This window comes from Lycium barbarum, chromosome 6 (genome assembly GCF_019175385.1).
Source record: "Lycium barbarum isolate Lr01 chromosome 6, ASM1917538v2, whole genome shotgun sequence".
Classification (NCBI taxonomy): domain Eukaryota; kingdom Viridiplantae; phylum Streptophyta; class Magnoliopsida; order Solanales; family Solanaceae; genus Lycium; species Lycium barbarum.
Genome location: NC_083342.1, coordinates 12543391 through 12568480, shown reverse-complemented (window position 1 = coordinate 12568480; position 25090 = coordinate 12543391).

Genomic DNA, 25090 nt, shown 5'->3' with positions numbered 1-25090 from the left:
CTTTCTTTCTTGATTGATGTTAATTTTCTGATGCCCTCCTTCTCTGCAAAAAACTGCTATTTATAGGGGTCTGACGGACTTCAAATGCGGACTTCAAATTTGTGAAGAATCTTTTAAGTTCAGCGGGGTACTCTTAGGGCCCCATCGTCACATGAAACTTTTCAAAAGATACTTTATAATTTTGTCCGTTTGATGAGCTGTCCCATTTCTAGATAAAACTACTACTTTATTACAGCTACTTTAATAAAATCTGGTCTTCTTTTTTCTGAACTGTCAACATTATTGCTCCATCGTGTCTTGAAAAATTACAAAGTCCAAAGTCAAAAGTCTTCTACCTCTATTATTGAGCTTGTCTCATCTCATTTTTCTAAAAGATGACTAATGTCCTTGTCTCTCTCTTTTCCATACCTTTGTCTTTAATTATTGATGCTTTTGTCATTTTTTTAATGTCCTTGTTTCTCTTTTCTACGTCTTTGTCCTCATGATCCACCGAACTAAATCTTCCAAGTCATGACTTTCTTTCTACTTCACTTTGTCTTTTCCTTTCATGACTTTTTCTCTACTTCACCTTTGTCTTTTTCTTTCATCTTTTTCTGAACCATGTCTAACCATGTCTTTTGAAATCTCTCCTTTTTTTTTTTTTTAAACTGATCTAAGTGTCTAAATTGTGTAGGGCAATTGAGTCAAAACTCATGCCTGAATCTACATCATTTGGATCTTGCGAGTCTTGAAAATTAATATCTTCTCCTTCAAAATCTGAATGGACTGGTGACATCTCTTGTCTTGGAGATAATTCTGGACTAGGATCTTTGACTATATATTTATCTTTTTCTTTTGTCTGAAAAAATCTTTCTAGTGTCTCTTTTACTATATTTTCTATTTTTTCATTTTTCTTCTTTTTTGCAAGTGTGCTTTTCCTTGTAGAAGCCGCTCCTTGCGTAAGTGTCTTTGGTAGTCTCCGTCTGGTTTGGAGAGATGAACATCCCTCGTCTTCACTTTTTGGCAAAGTGACAGCCATTAACGGATTTGATAAGTCTTTACCGGCTACCGTTTGAACCGGACTAGCTGTATCTTTACCCGATACAGTGGGTCTAATTGCATTCATTGGGGAATGCACACCCGTCTCATCCATTTTTGTCTGAGATGGAGAACTCTGAGACTGCATCAATTCGAATTTTAATGCTTGTAGTCTTTGTTCTAATGTCTTCACCTGATCCAAGAGTTGCATTTTTTCTTGAACCAATGTCTCTTTTTGCTGGTTTAGTCTTTTGACTACATCAGTCATGGTAGAACAATGGTCGCAAAAGATTATTTTGTCTGTGTCTTTTTGTACATTGTACTGGGGGATTTTGTCTGGGTTTTGTCTGAGAGCTGGAGAAATATAATAATTTGGACCCAATGTCCCTCTAGCATAATCTAATGCTTCAGTAAAATTATTAAATCCCTTAAAAAGAGGTTTTCTTATGTCTTTAATAGAGTCTACAACTTCTATCCAAGTCTGAAAAATACCATTAGTTTTACCGTGAACTACAACATAAAATTTAAATTTTTTGTCTAAATTTCGGTCTGTAAAATATTGACAAAGTGCATTTATAGTGGCTACAAAATGTTTAGCTCCGTCTTTTTTATTACGCGAAATCCATAAATTATCCACTAAGCATCGTTGTTGTCTATCTATTACATATTCTGGTAATACTTTAAAAGTCCAATTTGATGGCTGATAGACTACTAAATTATTGGCTCCGAATTGTATTCTTTCTTCCATAGCATTTCTTTCTAATAAAGATGTAGGTCTAAATGGGGATAGATGCAGAAATCTTAGCCGCGAAATTAATAGAAAAATCTATACCTTTACCAGCAGACTATAAATATTATATACCTAGCGCTAAATCGGACCAAATAATAATACAACAAAATACTACTACAATTTCATTAATATTAGAAATAATAAAGAAAATAGAAAAAATAATACCAAGGTTAGAATTATTAGACGAACGCATTTCGTGGTTAACTGAACAACAAAAAGAAAGAGATAAAGAGACGTTTAAAAATAAAGAAGTTGACGAATTAATAGACCAATTAAAAAAGGTAGAAATAACACCTCAAAAAGAAAAAGTTAAAGTACTTAGAAAACCACAAAAATGGACCTTCTTTCAACTAGACAAAGAAACGAAGGAAGATCAGAAAGGCAAGAAAGAGAAAGAGTAAATTTTTCAGATAATAGAATAAGTAATAATTTCTTATCAAGAATTTTAAATAGAAGAACCTCAGAAGAAAATAATCAGCAGTTAAGTGAGGTAATAGACGTAGATAGAGATATACAAATTTTTCAACAAAACCAATTGAAACTGTTAAATCCAAAAACTCTATATAATATAAGACAGTTTTCAAGTACAGCTCAATTATATAGACATTATAGAGAACAACAAATATCAGCCATAGGAAATAAAATTACTACCATAAATTTAATCGACCCAGTAGCTGTGAGACAAATAAAAAATACTAGAAGAAGTTTAATGCATATGGGATTAATAGTAGTAGGATTAAAAGGACTAACTAGAAAGAACTTAGGAACTAAAGTTTTAATAGTAATTTATGACGATAGATGGTCAGACATGAAAAAATCAATAATAGGACTAACGGAAGTAGACATGACAAATAATAGAGGAATATTTTATATTAGCCCAGATTTTATAATGAATTTAGCAGAATTTGGAAAGCACATAAAAATAGGAATACAGACCAAGGGATATGAAGAGATGTGTGACGGTAATAATTTATTAATATGCGTAGGATTTCTAGGAAAAATGACTAATAATAGTAATACAAAATTTAAAATTAAGGTAGAAGATGTAGTAGAAATAATGGGAAATAAAGGAATAAGACTAATAAAGCCTATAAAAATAAATCCTGAAGAATATGCAGGGATGAAATGGAATCTAGAGGATTTTAATACAAAAAAGATTTTACAGCCAGAATCCCACCTAATGTACACTAATTCTAAGGGAGAGACATCTGTACGTTTTACTAATTATAATTATATGCCACAAAAAGACATAGAAGAAGAAAGTACTTTAGACGAAAATGAAATTACAGACACAACTTTTATGAATATAGAATTAATACAAGACGAGTTTGCGGTAGACGAAGCTATAGAAAAAGCTAAAAGACTTCAAAAAGAAAATAAAAATATGCTTTTTAAATGTAAAGGGTGTAAGTTAGGAGAATTAACAATAGAAGAAACCATAAGTCACTTTAAATTATGTGAAGCCCGAACTGATAATTGGGGATATAGAGTAGAACAGATAAACCAAAGAAAATCAGACGATTTTGATAAAATATTAGAAGACATGCAAAACAGTGATGACGAACTAGAAATAGACTCTATAATAAGTCAAAAAGAATTAATAGAATCTAGTGCATCTAGTTGTAGTCCATTTCAAAGAACAACAGGAGAACAATATACTATAGATACTAGCACAGGAAATGTACCTAGAAGAAGAGTTTTTAGAACAGGAGGAGAACCTTTAAATAATATTAAACCATCAGGAAAAAGAATGCCTATAGAAGAACCCATTATTCTTCAAGAAGGAGGTAATAAAGGTAAAATATTAAATATAGCAGCACATGACCCGCAAAGATGGAATTCAGTGATAGATCTTTGGAAAGGAATAGTAGTAGCAGACTATATAAAAACATATAGTGAAACAGACGCAGAAACAATGTATAAATATTTAGAAACATTTTTAGGAGAATCAGCCAAAGCTTTATGGGAAGCTTATAAAGAAAATTTTCCAATGGAATTTCAACACCTAGTATCCATGGGAGCAAACCCATATAATTTTACTAATAAAATACATACTTTAATTACAGGGGAAGATCCAAATAGTGGATTATTAGTACTACAAAGAAATGCAGTAATAAAATTAGAACAACTAAGCATAAGTAGTTGGTTTCATATTAAGAAATTTTTAAACGATTATTTTTACTACTGTACTATTAGTGGAAATGCATTTGATCAAGAGTTAGGTAAAAAGTTATTTAATAAACTACCAGGAGTCTTAGGAAGAGAAATAGAAGATAGATGGAATAAGAGAGACGGAGTAATGCAGAATCCTAATTTAACGTGGTCCATAGGACATAGAATACAACATATAATGGATATACTACAAGAAAAATGTACTCATATACAAATACAAAAACAGTTAAAAGAAAATGAAATGAACTTTTGTAAAAGCGTAGTTTACACGACACAAAGTTATGATAAAGACAATTATAAAAAGAAAAAGCATAAAAAATACCGAACGCAGTATAATAGAAATTATCCTCAATATAATAGAAAGAAATATTATCTTAGAAAATCATCAGCTAGAAAACCTTATTTAGACAGAAATAGGCATGTAAGAAAGTACCGAACAGAAAGAAATTATAGAAATAAATTAGAATGCTTCACTTGTGGAAGTGTAGAACACTTAGCAAAAACATGTCCAAAAAGAATAAATAATAAGACAAGAAATTCCCAGCTAATTGAAGATTTTCAAGAAACATTAATAAATGTAGACGAGTATATGTCAGATACAGAAAGCATATATTCTATAGTAAGTGTAGACACTGAAGAAAAAATCAAAACAGACTCATCAGACTCAGAAGCAGACGAATTAATTAATGAAATAGGATTAGAAAATCTAGACTTAGAAGCCATGGATAATTTAGCAAATATAGCCGAAGACTGTAACCATGAGTTTGAACGAAATAAAGGATTGGATAGTAATGCATGTTTCTTTTGTAAATGGTATCCTAGTAGAGACAAAAGAGTTAAATGTAAAAATTGTTACATAGAAGGATGTACAATGTGTATGGAAAAAGAATTTAAAACAAAAATAAATAAAGAAACAACTCATAAGAAAATTGAAGACCCTACTATTAGTCTAAGAATAATAACATTAGAAACAAGAATAAATGAACTAGAAACCAGATTATGTAACCTAGGAAGAGGAAAACAAAGAGAAGTAGATAGTGAAGACGAAGAAATAAGATTATCAAATATACAACCAATAATGAAACCATTAACAATAATACCAGAAGAATCTCAAGCAGAATTAATGAGCATAGAAGACCATGAAGCATTAGTATGTAATGAAGATAAAAAATTAGGAACAATAAAAATACTTGCAAGAATTAAAATAGATGATTATGAGATATAAACGTTAGCATTAGTAGATTCAGGGTGCACAAAGTGCATAATAAATAAAAGAATAGTTCCACCTAATTTAATAAAAATTCTAGAAAAACCAGTTGCGGCCATGCAAATGGATGGAACCCATAATATATATAGACATTATGTTCATAAAGCCTACATTAGCTTTATAAATACATGTTCAGAGTTTTACAAACCAAGTTATAAAATGGATAAGATATGGGTAAGAGACCTTAATATAAATGTAGACTTTGTCATAGGATTAGACTTCATGTTACATAATAATGGTAGCTGTATGATTACAAGAGATGGAGTAATTTTCTTAAAAAATATTACTCATACACCAGTACAAGTTCTTAAGACTGAAACAAGGATTCGTCATAAAAATATCCCTACCACAGACCTGCAAAAGAAAAAAGATAGTTGTTATAAAGAATGTGAAGAAAAGAATACATGTTGTAAAGAAAAACAAGAAATAAAAAATTTAACTTTAGAAGAAAAAGAAATTCTAGAAGAAGAGGAGTTGCTAGAAAAAAATTATACTTTAATAGATATAGAGACAGAGTTATATAATTTTAAAACAGGAATAGAAAAAATAGGAATAATAAAAAATCAAAAGGACCTAGATAATATAATAAAAATTCTAGATGAAATAGAAATTATTGGAGAAAAACCATTAAAACACTGGAAAAATAACAGGATTGTATGTAAATTAGATATAATAAATCCAGACTATATAATTAAAACAGCATCTATTGAAGCAACAAATCAAGATGTAGAAGATTTTAAAGTACAAATAAAAGAACTATTGGACTTAGGAGTAATACGGAGATCTACTTCTAAACATAGATCAACAGCATTTATGGTAAGAAATCATAGTGAAATAGTAAGAGGAAAAGCAAGAATGGTAATAAATTATAAAAGACTTAATGATAACACTAGAACAGATGGATATAAGTTACCAGACAAAACAGAACTAATAAATAGAATACAAGGAAAGAAAATATTTAGCAAATTTGATTGTAAATCAGGATATTGGCAGGTACGAATGCATGAAGATAGTATAGAATGGACTGCATTCACCTGTCCTGAAGGACATTTCGAATGGTTAGTAATGCCATTTGGATTAAAGACAGCTCCACCAATTTTTCAAAGAAAAATGGATAGTATATTTGGAGAATATAAAAGGTTTGTATTAGTATATGTAGATGATATATTAGTATTTAGTAAAGATATTAAAGAACATTTAGGACACCTACAAACGGTATTTAGATTATTTGTCGAAAATGGGATAATAATTAGTAAAAAGAAAATGGAATTATGTAAAAATTATATAAACTTTTTACGAGTAGTACTAGGAGAAGGTAAGATAAAATTACAACCTCATATAGCCAAAAAAGCTTTAGAAATGCCAGACAAGTTAGACAATGTTAAATAATTACAAATTTTTTTAGGAATAGTCAATTATGCTAGAAATTTTATAAAATATTTAGGAAAAATAGCAGGACCATTATATTCAAAGACTGGATCAAATGGTCAAAAACACTTTAATACTGAAGACATTAAATTAGTACAAAAAATAAAATAAAAAATAAAAAACAATCCAGATTTAAATATGTCACTAGAAACAGACTATTTAATTATAGAAACAGACGGTAGTTTTGAAGGATGGGGAGCAGTACTAAAAGCAAAACCTAGTAAATATAGTAATAAAAATGAAGAAAAGATATGTGCTTATGAAAGTGGTAAGTATAAAAAAAAAGGAAATATGAGTAGTATAGATGCAGAAATCTTAGCCGTAATATATGGATTAAATAGTTTCAGACTATATATTTTAAATAAACCAGAAATACTAGTTAGAACAGACTGTGAAGCTATAGTTAAATTCTATCAAAAGATAAATGATAAAAATAGCAGTAGAAGACGATGGCTAAATTTTTTAGATACCATTTCAATTTATAATTTAAAATTTGAACATATAAAAGGAAAAGATAATAATTTAGCAGATCAATTAAGTAGATTAAATATTACTGCTAACTAAATTTTTTATTTGGACAGCATGAGACCTTCCAGTTCTCAGACAGCAGACAAGGGGAAAGGCATAGCCTCAACCCAAGACACATACAGACAGACAGTATTAGGTAACCTTCATTTTAGACCTACATCTTTATTAGAAAGAAATGCTATGGAAGAAAGAATACAATTCGGAGCCAATAATTTAGTAGTCTATCAGCCATCAAATTGGACTTTTAAAGTATTACCAGAATATGTAATAGATAGACAACAACGATGCTTAATGGATAATTTATGGATTTCGCGTAATAAAAAAGACGGAGCTAAACATTTTGTAGCCACTATAAATGCACTTTGTCAATATTTTACAGACCGAAATTTAGACAAAAAATTTAAATTTTATGTTGTAGTTCACGGTAAAACTAATGGTATTTTTCAGTCTTGGATAGAAGTTGTAGACTCTATTAAAGACATAAGAAAACCTCTTTTTAAGGGATTTAATAATTTTACTGAAGCATTAGATTATGCTAGAGGGACATTGGGTCCAAATTATTATATTTCTCCAGCTCTCAGACAAAACCCAGACAAAATCCCCCAGTACAATGTACAAAAAGACACAGACAAAATAATCTTTTGCGACCATTGTTCTACCATGACTGATGTAGTCAAAAGACTAAACCAGCAAAAAGAGACATTGGTTCAAGAAAAAATGCAACTCTTGGATCAGGTGAAGACATTAGAACAAAGACTACAAGCATTAAAATTCGAATTGATGCAGTCTCAGAGTTCTCCATCTCAGACAAAAATGGATGAGACGGGTGTGCATTCCCCAATGAATGCAATTAGACCCACTGTATCGGGTAAGGATACAGCAAGTCCGGTTCAAACGGTAGCCGGTAAAGACTTATCAAATCCGTTAATGGCTGTCACTTTGCCAAAAAGTGAAGACGAGGGATGTTCATCTCTCCAAACCAGACGGAGACTACCAAAGACACTTACGCAAGGAGCGACTTCTACAAGGAAAAGCACACTTGCAAAAAAGAAGAAAAATGAAAAAATAGAAAATATAGTAAAAGAGACACTAGAAAGATTTTTTCAGACAAAAGAAAAAGATAAATATATAGTCAAAGATCCTAGTCCAGAATTATCTCCAAGACAAGGGATGTCACCAGTCCATTCAGATTTTGAAGGAGAAGATATTAATTTTCAAGACTCGCAAGATCCAAATGATGTAGATTCAGGCATGAGTTTTGACTCAATTGCCCTACACAATTTAGACACTTAGATCAGTTAAAAAAAAAAAAAAAGATTTGAAAAGGCATGGTTAGACATGGTTCAGAAAAAGATGAAAGAAAAAGACAAAGGTGAAGTAGAGAAAAAGTCATGAAAGGAAAAGACAAAGTGAAGTAGAAAGAAAGTCATGACTTGGAAGATTTAGTTCGGTGGATCATGAGGACAAAGACATAGAAAAGAGAAACAAGGACATTAAAAAAAAACGACAAAAGCATCAATAATTAAAGACAAAGGTATGGAAAAGAGAGAGACAAGGACATTAGTCATCTTTTAGAAAAATGAGATGAGACAAGCTCAATAATAGAGGTAGAAGACTTTTGACTTTGGACTTTGTAATTTTTCAAGACACGTTGGAGCAATAATGTTGACAGTTCAGAAAAAAGAAGACCAGATTTTATTAAAGTAGTTGTAATAAAGTAGTAGTTTTATCTGGAAATGGGACAGCTCAGCAAACGGACAAAATTATAAAGTATCTTTTGAAAAGTTTCATGTGACGATGGGGCCCAAAGAGTACCCGACTGAACTCAAAAGATTCTTCACAAATTTGAAGTCCGCATTTGAGGTCCGTCAAGACTCCTATAAATAGTAGTGTTTAGAAGCAGAGCAAGCATCAGAAAATTAACATCGATCAAGAAGCAAGACACAATCACCAAAAAAGCCTTCAACAAAAAATTCTCTCACCAACCACTCCATATTCCTCTTCCCTTCCAAAAATGCCTCAACTCCTTTTCCCAATAAAATCCTTTGTAATATAACTTCCCTGTAAAATAGTTTTAATCTTTCCAGTAATTTTCTTTTAGTGTGAAGTAGTTTTTCGGGTTCCCCGAAAGGGAAACCTCTCTCCATCTTCAGACATGTAAGTTTTTATCTATGTTTTCTGTACTAATCTCCCTACTATGTAAATTATTTTATGTTCAATATTATGTTATGTTTGAGTAATTACTTACCTGTTGTTATGAATCTATTACTCTTAGTATATGGTTATTCTCTTAATTTTTTAATGAACTCGATGGATTAACTTGTAAATTCCTAGGTGTTTGAAAGGCCGTTTTAATGTCCAAATGATAAAAGGACGATGTTGGCCATGGTAACCGGGGTGTGGTTAAAGAAGACGGATATTAAGAACCAAGATTAAGAGAAAGATATGAACAGTGTAATAAAGATTCATAACTAAACAGATTTATTTAAAAAAAAAAAAATGAAAAAACAAAAAATATAAAAATATAAAAATTGGGAGAATAGGCAGAAAATAAGAAAAACACCTACATGATAAGTAGATTCAAGGAGTGAGGAAGTACCGAGTAGGATTGTTTAACATATAAGGAAAAACCACATAATATTGCTATTTTTCTTTCTACAAAAATTAAAACTTATATATTTAGAACTTATATATCTATTGAAACAAAAAATATAACCCCCCTATCCCATTTTGGTATCAGAGCGAGAAGATTTTTGGACCTAAATCTGTATTTTAAACCCATATTTTAGACAAAAATATAAACTAGTTTTACTTATTTTATTTTTTTTGGTAATGAAAGATAATTATTTAGCTGTAAAACAAGAGTTAGAAAAATTATATCCGGAATATACTAAATTAAGCAGTACCAAAGTAAACCAGTTAAGACTACAAGAGTTAATAGATATAATATCAGGATTAGAATATAAATTACTACGATATATAAGATCTAGAAAGACTTTAAAAAACCAAAAGCGATTTAGACCATATTGATTGTATGAGAACACTACCCTTTGTCAGACAAATACAAATTAATCATTGGTATTTATATAGAGATATAAAGAAAAGACGAGAAAATCAACAAGTAGAAAAAGCCCTAAGTGCATATTTAGAGATAATAAATTCAGAAACATTATCATCACTAATACAAAATAGACTTTTACAAAGTCAGATTAACGAAGAAACAATCTCTGCTATAACTTGAGAATTACACGGTATAAGAGAAGATATAGAAAGACTTACAACTAGTATAGAACATCAGAAACAAGTTTGTAAAATAAAAATCCCGTTAGGATAATAAATAAAGCTAGAGAGATAGATATCTTAAAAAATCTAGAATACTTAGACTTAAAAATATACCCAGAAAAGAAGTATAGAGCATTAACAGACCATAGTATTATAAAGTGTAATTTTAGTAACGGAGATCATATATTACATAGTGAAGATAAACAATTAAATACATTAGTAGATTTAGTCATAAATTTCAGTGAAAAAGTACAAGAAAATAATAAAGATATTACTAGAATATTAGAAGTAGTAGCTACATCTCAGACTAAGCAAAAGAAAACCTTTGAAAAATTAGAACAAAACCTAGATTACTTAAAAACACAAGAATTAGAATTAGAAAAGAAAGTTCAGACTCTAGTTAATAAATTTAATCTAGAAAAATTACCTACAAAAACGGAAATAGAAAAGTTAGTTAAAGTTATTATAGAAAAACCAAAAGAAATAGAACTAAAAATAACCCACGTAGTCTCTAAAATAACACAACAAGTAGAAGTTTTAACTAGTGACATTAGAGAATTAAAAAAGACAGTAGCAGAACTAAAAGAAATCACTCTTTCATGAGTAGACCAACATTAGTTCAAGAAGAAGCCTCAAAATTAATAGAAAAATCTATACCTTTACCAGCAGACTATAAAGATTATATACCTAGCGCTAAATCGGACCAAATAATAATACAACAGAATACTACTATAATTTCATTAATATTAGAAATAATAAAGAAAATAGAAAAAATAGTACCAAGGTTAGAATTATTAGACGAACGCATTTCGTGGTTAACTGAACAACAAAGAGAAAAAAATAAAGAGACGTTTAAAAATAAAGAAGTTGACGAATTAATAGACCAATTAAAAAAGGTAGAAATAACACCTCAAAAAGATAAAGTTAAAGTACTTAGAAAATCACAAAAATGGACCTTCTTTCAACTAGACAAAGAAACGAAGGAGGATCAGAAAGGCAAGAAAGACAAAGAGTAAATTTTTCAAATAATAGAATAGGTAATAATTTCTTATCAAGAATTTTAAATAGAAGAACCCCAGAAGAAAATAATCAGCAGTTAAGTGAGGTAATAGACGTAGATAGAGATATACAAATTTTTCAACAAAACCAATTGAAACTGTTAAATCCAAAAACTCTATATAATATAAGACAGTTTTCAAGTACAGCTCAATTATATAGACATTATAGAGAACAACAAATATCATCCATAGGAAATAAAATTACTACCATAAATTTAATAGACCCAGTAGCTGTGAGACAAATAAAAAATACTAGAAGAAGTTTAATGCATATGGGATTAATAGTAGTAGGATTAAAAGGACTAACTAGAAAGAACTTAGGAACTAAAGTTTTAATAGTAATTTATGACGATAGATGGTCAGACATGAAAAAATCAATAATAGGACTAACGGAAGTAGACATGAAAAATAGTGGAGGAATATTTTATATTAGCCCAGATTTTATAATGAATTTAGCAGAATTTGGAAAGCACATAAAAATAGGAATACAGACCAAGGGATATGAAGAGATGTGTGACAGTAATAATTTATTAACATGCGTAGGATTTCTAGGAAAAATGACTAATAATAGTAATAAAAAATTTAAAATTAAGGTAGAAGATGTAGAAGAAATAATGGGAAATAAAGGAATAAGACTAATAAAGCCTATAAAAATAAATCCTGAAGAATATGCAGGGATGGAATGGAATCTAGAGGATTTTAATACAAAAAAGATTTTACAGCCAGAATCCCACCTAATGTACACTAATTCTAAGGGAGAGACATCTGTACGTTTTACTAATTATAATTATATGCCACAAAAAGACTTAGAAGAAGAAAGTACTTTAGACGAAAATGAAATTACAGACACAACTTTTATGAATATAGAATTAATACAAGACGAATTTTCGGTAGACGAAGCTATAGAAAAAGCAAAAAGACTTCAAAAAGAAAATAAAAATATGCTTTTTAAATGTAAAGGATGTAAGTTAGGAGAATTAACAATAGAAGAAACCATAAGTCACTTTAAATTATGTGAAGCCCGAACTGATAATTGGGGATATAAAGTAGAACAGATAAACCAAAGGAAATCAGACAATTTTGATAAAATATTAGAAGACATGCAAAATAGTGATGACGAACTAGAAATAGACTCTATAATAAGTCAAAAAGAATTAATGGAATCTAGTGCATCTAGTTCTAGTCCATTTCAAAGAACAACAGGAGAACAATATACTATAGATACTAGCACAGGAAATGTACCTAGAAGAAGAGTTTTTAGAACAGGAGGAGAACCTTTAAATAATGTTAAACCATCAGGAAAAAGAATGCCTATAGAAGAACCCATTATTCTTCAAGAAGGAGGTAATAAAGGTAAAATATTAAATATAGCAGCACATGACCCGCAAAGATGGAATTCAGTGATAGATCTTTGGAAAGGAATAGTAGTAGCAGACTATATAAAAACATATAGTGAAACAGACGCAGAAACAATGTATAAATATTTAGAAACATTTTTAGGAGAATCAGCCAAAGCTTTATGGGAAGCTTATAAAGAAAATTTTCCAATGGAATTTCAACACCTAGTATCCATGGGAGCAAACCCATATAATTTTACTAATAAAATACATACTTTGATTACAGGGGAAGATCCAAATAGTGGATTATTAGTACTACAAAGAAATGCAGTAATAAAATTAGAACAACTAAGCATAAGTAGTTGGTTTCATATTAAGAAATTTTTAAATGATTATTTTTACTATTGTACTATTAGCGGAAATGCATTTGATCAGGAATTAGGTAAAAAATTATTTAATAAACTACCAGGAGCCTTAGGAAGAGAAATAGAAGATAGATGGAATAAGAGAGACGGAGTAATGCAGAATCCTAATTTAACGTGGTCCATAGGACATAGGATACAACATATAATGGATATACTACAAGAAAAATGTACTCATATACAAATACAAAAATAGTTAAAAGAAAATGAAATGAACTTTTGTAAAAGCGTAGTTTACACGACACAAAGTTATGATAAAGACAATTATAAAAAGAAAAAGCATAAAAAATACCGAACGCAATATAATAGAAATTATCCTCAATATAATAGAAAGAAATATTATCTTAGAAAATCATCAGCTAGAAAACCTTATTTAGACAGAAATAGGCATGTAAGAAAATACCGAACAGAAAGAAATTATAGAAATAAATTAGAATGCTTCACTTGTGGAAGTGTAGAACACTTAGCAAATACATGTCCAAAAAGAATAAATAATAAGACAAGAAATTCCCAGCTAATTGAAGATTTTCAAGAAACATTAATAAATGTAGACGAGTATATGTCAGATACAGAAAGCATATATTCTATAGTAAGTGTAGACACTGAAGAAAAAATCAAAACAGACTCATCAGACTCAGAAGCAGACGAATTAATTAATGAAATAGGATTAGAAAATCTAGACTTAGAAGCAATGCATAATTTAGCAAATATAGCCGAAGACTGTAACCATGAGTTTGAACGAAATAAAGGATTGGATAGTAATGCATGTTTCTTTTGTAAATGGTATCCTAGTAGAGACAAAAGAGTTAAATGTAAAAATTGTTACATAGAAGGATGTACAATGTGTATAGAAAAAGAATTTAAAACAAAAATAAATAAAGAAACAACTCATAAGAAAATTGAAGACCCTACTATTAGTCTAAGAATAATAACATTAGAAACAAGAATAAATGAACTAGAAACCAGATTATGTAACCTAGGAAGAGGAAAACAAAGAGAAGTAGATAGTGAAGACGAAGAAATAAGATTATCAAATATACAACCAATAATGAAACCATTAACAATAATACCAGAAGAATCTCAAGCAGAATTAATGAGCATAGAAGACCATGAAGCATTAGTATGTAATGAAGATAAAAAATTAGGAACAATAAAAATACTTGCAAGAATTAAAATAGATGATTATGAGATAGAAACGTTAGCATTAGTAGATTCAGGGTGCACAAAGTGCATAATAAATAAAAGAATAGTTCCACCTAATTTAATAAAAATTCTAGAAAAACCAGTTGTGGCCATGCAAATGGATGGAACCCATAATATATATAGACATTATGTTCATAAAGCCTACATTAGCTTTATAAATACATGTTCAGAGTTTTACAAACCAAGTTATAAAATGGATAAGATATGGGTAAGAGACCTTAATATAAATGTAGACTTTGTCATAGGATTAGACTTTATGTTACATAATAATGGTAGTTGTATGATTACAAGAGATGGAGTAATTTTCTTAAAAAATATTACTCATACACCAGTACAAGTTCTTAAGACTGAAACAAGGATTCGTCATAAAAAGATCCCTACCACAGACCTGCAAAAGAAAAAAGATAGTTGTTGTAAAGAATGTGAAGAAAAGAATACATGTTGTAAAGACAAACAAGAAATAAAAAATTTAACTCTAGAAGAAAAAGAAAATCTAGGAGAAGAAGACATGCTAGAAAAAGATTATACTTTAATAGATATAGAGACAGAGTTATATAATTTTAAAACATGAATAGAAAGAATAGGAATAATAAAAAATCAAAAAGACCTAGATAATATAATAAAAATACTAGATGAAATAGAAATTATAGGAGAAAAACCATTAAAACATTGGAAAAATAACAGGATTGTATGTAAATTAGATATAATAAATCCAGACTATATAATTAAAACAGCATCTATTGAAGCCACAAATCAAGATGTAGAAGATTTTAAAGTACAAATAAAAGAATTATTGGATTTAGGAGTAATACGGAGATCTACTTCTAAACATAGATCTGCAGCATTTATGGTAAGAAATCATAGCGAAATAGTAAGAGGAAAAGCAAGAATGGTAATAAACTATAAAAGACTTAATGATAACACTAGAACAGATGGATATAAGTTACCAGACAAAACAGAACTAATAAATAGAATACAAGGAAAGAAAATATTTAGCAAATTTGATTGTAAATCAGGATATTGGCAGGTACGAATGCATGAAGATAGTATAGAATGGACTGCATTTACCTGTCCTGAAGGACATTTCGAATGGTTAGTAATGCCATTTGGATTAAAGACAGCTCCACCAATTTTTCAAAGAAAAATGGATAGTATATTTGGAGAATATAAAAGGTTTGTATTAGTATATGTAGATGATATACTAGTATTTAGTAGAGATATTAAAGAACATTTAGGACACCTACAAACGGTATTTAGATTATTTGTAGAAAATGGGATAATAATTAGTAAAAAGAAAATGGAACTATGTAAAAATTATATAAACTTTTTAGGAGTAATACTAGGAGAAGGTAAGATAAAATTACAACCTCATATAGCCAAAAAAGCTTTAGAAATGCCAGACAAGTTAGACAATGTTAAAGAATTACAAAAATTCTTAGGAATAGTCAATTATGCAAGAAATTTTATAAAAGATTTAGGAAAAATAGCAGGACCATTATATTCAAAGACTGGATCAAATGGTCAAAAACACTTTAATACTGAAGACATTAAATTAGTACAAAAAATAAAAGAAAAAATAAAAAACATTCCAGATTTAAATATGCCACTAGAAACAGACTATTTAATTATAGAAACAGACGGTAGTTTTGAAGGATGGGGAGCAGTACTAAAAGCAAAACCTAGTAAATATAGTAATAAAAATGAAGAAAAGATATGTGCTTATCAAAGTGGTAAGTATAAAGAAAAAGGAAATATGAGTAGTATAGATGCAGAAATTTTAGCCGTAATATATGGATTAAATAGTTTCAGACTATATATTCTAAATAAACCAGAAATACTAGTTAGAACAGACTGTGAAGCTATAGTTAAATTCTATCAAAAGATAAATGATAAAAATAGCAGTAGAAGACGATGGCTAAATTTTTTAGATACCATTTCAATTTATAATTTAAAATTTGAACATATAAAAGGAAAAGATAATAATTTAGCAGATCAATTAAGTAGATTAAATATTACTGCTAACTAAATTTTTTATTTGGACAGCATGAGACCTTCCAGTTCTCAGACAGCAGACAAGGGGAAAGGCATAGCCTCAACCCAAGACACATACAGACAGACAGTATTAGGTAACCTTCATTTTAGACCTACATCTTTATTAGAAAGAAATGCTATGGAAGAAAGAATACAATTCGGAGCCAATAATTTAGTAGTCTATCAGCCATCAAATTGGACTTTTAAAGTATTACCAGAATATGTAATAGATAGACAACAACGATGCTTAGTGGATAATTTATGGATTTCGCGTAATAAAAAAGACGGAGCTAAACATTTTGTAGCCACTATAAATGCACTTTGTCAATATTTTACAGACCGAAATTTAGACAAAAAATTTAAATTTTATGTTGTAGTTCACGGTAAAACTAATGGTATTTTTCAGACTTGGATAGAAGTTGTAGACTCTATTAAAGACATAAGAAAACCTCTTTTTAAGGGATTTAATAATTTTACTGAAGCATTAGATTATGCTAGAGGGACATTGGGTCCAAATTATTATATTTCTCCAGCTCTCAGACAAAACCCAGACAAAATCCCCCAGTACAATGTACAAAAAGACACAGACAAAATAATCTTTTGCGACCATTGTTCTACCATGACTGATGTAGTCAAAAGACTAAACCAGCAAAAAGAGACATTGGTTCAAGAAAAAATGCAACTCTTGGATCAGGTGAAGACATTAGAACAAAGACTACAAGCATTAAAATTCGAATTGATGCAGTCTCAGAGTTCTCCATCTCAGAAAAAAATGGATGAGACGGGTGTGCATTCCCCAATGAATGCAATTAGACCCACTGTATCGGGTAAAGATACAGCTAGTCCGGTTCAAACGGTAGCCGGTAAAGACTTATCAAATCCGTTAATGGCTGTCACTTTGCCAAAAAGTGAAGACGACGGATGTTCATCTCTCCAAACCAGACGGAGACTACCAAAGACACTTACGCAAGGAGCGGCTTCTACAAGGAAAAGCACACTTGCAAAAAAGAAGAAAAATGAAAAAATAGAAAATATAGTAAAAGAGACACTAGAAAGATTTTTTCAGACAAAAGAAAAAGATAAATATATAGTCAAAGATCCTAGTCCAGAATTATCTCCAAGACAAGAGATGTCACCAGTCCATTCAGATTTTGAAGGAGAAGATATTAATTTTCAAGACTCGCAAGATCCAAATGATGTAGATTCAGGCATGAGTTTTGACTCAATTGCCCTACACAATTTAGACACTTAGATCATTTTAAAAAAAAAAAAAAAAAAGAGAGATTTGAAAAGACATGGTTAGACATGGTTCAGAAAAAGATGAAAGAAAAAGACAAAGGTGAAGTAGAGAAAAAGTCATGAAAGGAAAAGACAAAGTGAAGTAGAAAGAAAGTCATGACTTGGAAGATTTAGTTCGGTGCATCATGAGGACAAAGACATAGAAAAGAGAAACAAGGACATTAAAAAAATGACAAAAGCATCAATAATTAAAGACAAAGGTATGGAAAAGAGAGAGACAAGGACATTAGTCATCTTTTAGAAAAATGAGATGAGACAAGCTCAATAATAGAGGTAGAAGACTTTTGACTTTGGACTTTGTAATTTTTCAAGACACGATGGAGCAATAATGTTGACAGTTCAGAAAAAAGAAGACCAGATTTTATTAAAGTAGCTGTAATAAAGTAGTAGTTTTATCTAGAAATGGGACAGCTCAGCAAACGGATAAAATTATAAAGTATCTTTTGAAAAGTTTCATGTGACGATGGGGCCCTAAGAGTACCCGGCTGAACTCAAAAGATTCTTCACAAATTTGAAGTCCGCATTTGAAGTCCGTCAGACCCCTATAAATAGCAGTGTTTTGCAGAGAAGGAGGGCATCAGAAAATTAACATCAATCAAGAAAGAAAGAACAATCACCAAGAAACACTCAGCAAAAATCAACGAGAAATTCTCTCACACCAACCACTCCATATTCCTCTTCCCTTTCACAAAATGCCCCAACTCCTTTTCCCAATAAAATCCTTTGTAATATAACTTCCCTGTAAAATAGTTTTAATCTTTCCAGTAATTTTATTTTAGTGTGAAGTAGTTTTTCGGGTTCCCCGAAAGGGAAACCTCTCTCCATCTTCAGACATGTAAGTTTTATCTACGTTTTCTGTACTAATCTCCCTACTATGTAAATTATTTTATGTTCAATATTATGTTGAATTAAAATATTATGTTGATAATATTTGAGTAATTACTTACCTGTTGTTATGAATCTATTACTCTTAGTATATGGTTATTCTCTTAATTTCTTAATAAACTCGATGGATTAACCTGTAAATTCCTAGGTGTTTGAAAGGCCGTTTTAACCAAATGATTAAAGGACGATGTTGGCCATGGTAACCGGGGTGTGGTTAAAGAAGACGGATATTAAGAACCAAGATTAAGAGAAAGAGATGAACAGTGTAATAAAGATTCATAACTAAAACAGATTTTTCTAAAAAAAAAAAAAAAAAAACGGAAATTATAAAAATTGGGAGAATAGGCAGAAAATAAGAAAAACACCTACATGATAAGAAGATTCAAGGAGTGAGGAAGTACCGAGTAGGATTGTTTAAAACATTAGTAAAAACCACATAATATTGCTATCTTTCTATCAAAATAATATATCTACTGAAACTTATATATCTATTAAAGTATAAGTATAAAGAAGTCGTTTGACTCTCATAACGCAAAAGGTGCCACATAAATTGAGACGAAAGGTATATTTTACAAAATAATATATATATATATATATATATATATATATATAGACAGACAAGCTTACAGAGTTTAGCCTCAAACTCAAAATTCACGTATAAATCGAATTGTGAATTTGTGACAATAGATTAGGTCAACATTGTTTGTGCAAAATCCTGACATTTTTTTGCGTGGATTGCCCTTCTTTTGGGGTGGTCTTTAAACTTTGCCCCCCATATTGCTGGTCTTTAATTTTTGCCCTTCGCGTTGCAACCCTGAGCTTCGCGCAGAAATCATGAGGTTCTAGGTTCGAACCTCCGCTCCAGCATAAATCAAGAAAAAAAATCGCAAGGCAAGGTTTGGATCGCGTGTATGCCGGACCCGGCATAACTTTGGTTATTCCTTAACAAGTATATACCGGGTCCGGCATACTTATGGGCAGACTTTTAGGTAAGCCTTAACTAAAAGTCTTTTCCTAGTTATGCCTTATGGGACAGACTTTTAGTTAAGGCATAACTAAAAGTATGCCCCTTAAGGCATAACTTTTCCTTAAGACATAGACTTTGTCTTATAAGGCAAACTTTTAGTTATGCCTTATGTGGAAGACTTTTAGTTAAGGCATAACTAAAAGTATGCCCCTAAGGCGAAACTTTTCCTTAAGGCATAAACTTTGTCTTATAAGGCGGAACTTATAGTTATGCTCGGTCCGGCATAACTTTAGTTATTCCTTAAGGAAAAGTTTCGCCTTATGGGGCACTTTTAGTTATGTCTTATGGGGCACACTTTTAGTTAAGGCATAACTAAAAGTTTACCTTGAAAAGTAAAAAAATATATATATATGCCTCAAGGCAAAGTCTGCCCTCATCGGCAGACTTTTGGTTAAACATAACTAAAATTCTGCCGGTGGGGGCATAGCGAAATTTAAATTCTGCCTTGTGAATTTTTTTTAAGTTTTTGAGTGGGGGTTCGAACCTGGAACCCATGAGTTTTAGCCGAAGGACAAAATTTAAAGATTACAAATATGAGGGTCAAAATTTAAAGACCACTCCAAAAGAAGGGCAATTCTGCGAATTGCCCAAATCCTGACCTTTGGTTGACAGGTCCAATAGTCATCTTGGGCTATAATTACAGGAATCATCATTAAATAAGTGAACTAAAGTTGATATTTTCTCATTATTGCTTATATATATATATATCAGGACATGAGGTCGCTGACGTGACACTCTCCTAAGCCAGGATTTAGATTTCTCTTTTTCCTAATTTATTTGATTTTTCTCCCAACATTCTTTTAATTCTGTAAAAAAAAAATGCCAAAAGACACCCATTCAAACAATGGACCGTTTCGCCTCATTAAGGAAGTGATGCATCCGGTCCGTTTGCTATTTTCAGATTTCCTTCTTCCTAGTTCCCGCGTGACTGCTAACTTACTGCTCCATTTAATATTCATTTCTAAGTGAAAGCAACTTTTATCTATCTCTCCTCAAAATTCAGGTAACACATACATATTCCTTCATGTCACTCTTTTCTTAACATCTTCGCATATACACTTGTATGTTAATTTTTATACATATATCATTGTATTCACGGATTGAATTTGCTGCCAATTAATTTAAGTTTGAAATGGAGATTAGCTTTGTAATATTTGCCTCTCAAAGTCACACTTCAATCTTCAAGGTTGTTGATTACCATTACATGCATGATACCAATTTTGATTTTAATTTTCATGTACTCTTTACTTCTTACTAATAAATCTTCAATTGAAATTTGTTACCTTTATTTCTCTCTTTAAAATAAGAAGAAAAAGGATTAAATGAAATCTAAAGACATGGCTTTTATATTTTGTTAGGACCTTCAAGAGGGCAGTGTGCAACGAACTCTTGCAAGTCGATGAAACCACCGCAGTCAGTGTCAACCTCTAGCATCATTGTCGTTTTGGTGACACATTATGTAAGTCTCTATATATATGATACCCGAGAATGAAGAAATTGATAAGACAAGCATTTTTGCATTTGATAGAATTTTGGAACGACACATTTCTCCCCTTTTCCTTATCTATTTTGGAGTAGCAGTTAAAACCTTATCAATATGGGCTTTCTAAGCGGGTTTTTCCTATTTTTCCCAGGAAAGTTTCCAAAAATTGTGGTAAAAAATAAGTTAGGCGTTAGACGGTGGCTATGTATAATTGTTAGCAAAAGAATTGTCGGTGGTTGAATGACGGAATAGGGGTGTTTGGACGGTGAACAAAGATGAAGAGTGGTACTCAGTTTATTGCAGAAACTTAATACATGCCTAATTTATGAACTTCAACATTTAAAAACGAAGCGAAAACGAGAAAATTTATATTACGTAAATTTTCCCTATAAAGTAAGTGTAACTTCTATTCCCCAATTGAGAGAAATATTATCCGAGAACTTTATAAAATTATAAAATGCTAAGCAATGCATTATATATATGGATTTGTTTTCTTCTGTTTTACTTCTTCACTATGTATGTTTTCAAATGCATTTGATTTTAACTTTTCCCCCCATCTTTATCAACTAAATTTACACAAACAAATGTCTGACCGCGCTAAGCGCTGATTGATTAACTAGTATAAATATAAAGCTAGGCAAAAGAAGCGTGATGTGGCACCCTCTTTGGCCAAGGATCCTATTTATCCTTTTTCTCCTTTTTTGCTTTTCACTCCTATTTTGGTAAAAAATCTCTAATATATTTTCCCTTCATTTCTTAATTAAGCCCCTATTAAATGTATTTATATTGATAATGAAGATAATGGGGAGTTATAGTGCCATGAAGAGTTATGACAGAAATAAAGAATAATTGTAAAGGAAGGATAACGAAAAGTCATAATATGGTCTCATCTTGGTCACATATATAAAGGCATCCTAATATACAGTTCTGCAACAGCTTTAATTTGCAATTACAGGTAGCTACGATGAGAATTTTTGACAGTTTGAGGAATGATTTTTCAGAAAGAATCTGAGATTATCCCAAAAAATGCCCAGTAAGTTTTTATTCCTTAACTTTATAAATTGAAAGTGTGTAATTTGTTATGGTTCAAAATAGTAACTTTATACTTTGTTGGATTCATTTCATAAATTTTGGCGTGAGGAAGAAAAAAGTTCTTGAATATAATGGTGATCGGCTTGTGGTAGTGAATGTCTACAAGAGCTCGAAAAAATATGCATTGGTTATGTACTTTTTCCTTTTATTTTATGATTAAGGTCGTTAGAATGATGTGTATGTTGTATTAATTTCCTCTTTATTTATTTTTTCATCTCCATGATTTCTCTTTAGTTTGATTTTTGTATGAATTTCTTATTGTCGTAAAGTATGTAATTTCTTTTGGTTGAATATAGTAACTTACGACTTTGTTAGAAGTCTGCTAACTGGTTGTTTCTATGGGATCAATTGTATGTTTGAGTATTTATATAGAAACGGCCAAGTGGGTGTAATTCTTTTTGTTGTATTTTTTCTATTTTACATTCTTTTTTATGTAAGGATAAATCACAAAAAATATTTAAAAATCCTGATTTAGATACACATATATTAAATATATATTAGATAAAGACATTGTTATTTATATAAATGGGACATAAATCTTTTTCAAAATTCAACATTTTAAGAAATCAAGAAGATAATTGATATTTTTGTATCTTTTGAAAAAAAATGGACATTTTCTCCTACTTCTCTGTTTTTTATTGTACAAGCAAAAATATATCAATTACTACTCCTTCATTCATTCATATTTTTTAATGTAAAGATTAAGTGGTCTTTATTTCCATTACTCTCACAAGTTCTTATTACTATAACCCCCGAATAATTAATAGTCATGTTCATGGCATTTGTAAGACTTTATTACAGTTAGATATGATCACAATAGTCAAGAATGTCATTCTTCTTGAACATCAAATATTGTAAATTCATATTACAAATATAGTACATTTATAAAAGTTGGACGGCCATCTGTAGGCTTTTATGGATAACATCTAACATGTCATATTTCTTGCACCATATTATTGAAAGTACTTTATATCTCCGATTTATATTATTGTAGTCCTGTCTTTTTCGAATCTCGAGCATAGCGAGAGCTTAGTACACCGGCTGTTCTTTATATATATATGACCGCGCAAACAAATTCACTAGTTTAGAATATATGGTCAATTGTCGAGGATTTTCCTATGCATTAGTTCGCCCATTAAGTAGGTGCCAGCATTTTCTAAACTTGAATTAGGTGCAAAATATCCCCACTTGATATTTTCTAATCATTGCTTAGGGAAGAAAATAGTAAAATATGTTAGGATTGTATGACTTCCCATTTATGTTTGTACTATAATCTAGTGGCCCTCCAAAAATTATTGAGAACGTGCTATTATACTATGCAACTTGATTGATATTCGATTGCATTTCGTATTCACCGTCCTTTTATTTATTCTTATTTTAGGTGAGTTCACCTTTTGTTTATTTGGAATGCGTTTATATAAATACATTTGGTGCTTAAGTCACTCTGATTAAATTCATACTACTAGTGAGCCGGGGGCCAACATGAACAAAGTTATACATTATTTTATGAATTTTGTAATTTAAATATATAATTCAAACAAAAGTTACTGAATTCATGTGAAGCCTATCTGTCCCTGATCAAGGATAAATTTCTAAGATAAAATGGTAACTAATTACTTACTCCAAATTGAATTTAACAGATTGTGTAGATTAAGAATATTTTCGTGTAGAATAATTCATTTTTACCACATAACCATAATACAATAATTTATTTGTTCCAAACTTGTATTTCTTTTTGTCTGTTCGTAATATGCGATGCATAATTTATCCCCAACTTTATATTTTTTCATGTGCAATGGCTATTTATTTCAATGATTTATCCCTAATTTTATATTGTTTTAGCGAATTTTTTTTGTTGCCAAATTAGTGTAGTTACAATTATGTGTTTTTATATTCTTCTTTAGATTCAATGACTATTTTTAGCTGTATGTCTCTTCTCTTTCGCTTCAAATTCATTAAAAATTTGTAGGAACTCATTTATTTTAACCGAATAAAGTTTAGTTAAAATGGTGGATTTTCAGTTGTTTAAATTTTTTATTCTTTTTAAAGTACAATAACTATTTAATTTAACCGTGCATAATTCATTTTCCTGGTCAATATTTTTAACCAATTCTACTCATTCTTTTAATAGACTTTCCATGTTAAGTGCTTCAAATAAAACAGATGTTTGAAAAATTGCACTATGAAGTTTTTCCTTTGATTCAAATGGTAAAGCTATTACAATTTGCAGGGTAACACCGTGAGTTCCATGAACCCCACGACTCGACCCAGCAATGCGTGGATGACTCAACTAATTGACTGTATTTTACAACTAATATATAAGAATCCGTGACTTTTGTAGGACAAAAAAAAAAAGTTGAACCAAACTAATACAAAAAAAAAAAAAAAAAAAAACATAAGTAGGTTTCACGCACTAATTTAGTGCGTGAAAGGACCAAACTGTAAAAATAAAATTTTGGCCTTTCACGCACGAAATTCGTGCGTGAATGAGGCCACCAAAAAGTCCTGCTCTTTTGACCTTTTCAGCCAATGAATTTCAACTCCCATTTCTATTTTCTCACATCATTTGTCTTCCATTAGCTGCCTACCTGCCTTCTCTTCTTCTTAAGTTCTAATTGCACTGCATCGCATGGAATCCGAAACCAAAATGCCCCCAAAAAAATCACTTTGAACCAAAATAACCCAACAAAAAAAAATTACAAAACTACATTTAGCGCAGTAATTTATTGCGCTAAAGCAATTCACGGAGACAAAGTCGTTAACTGCTTT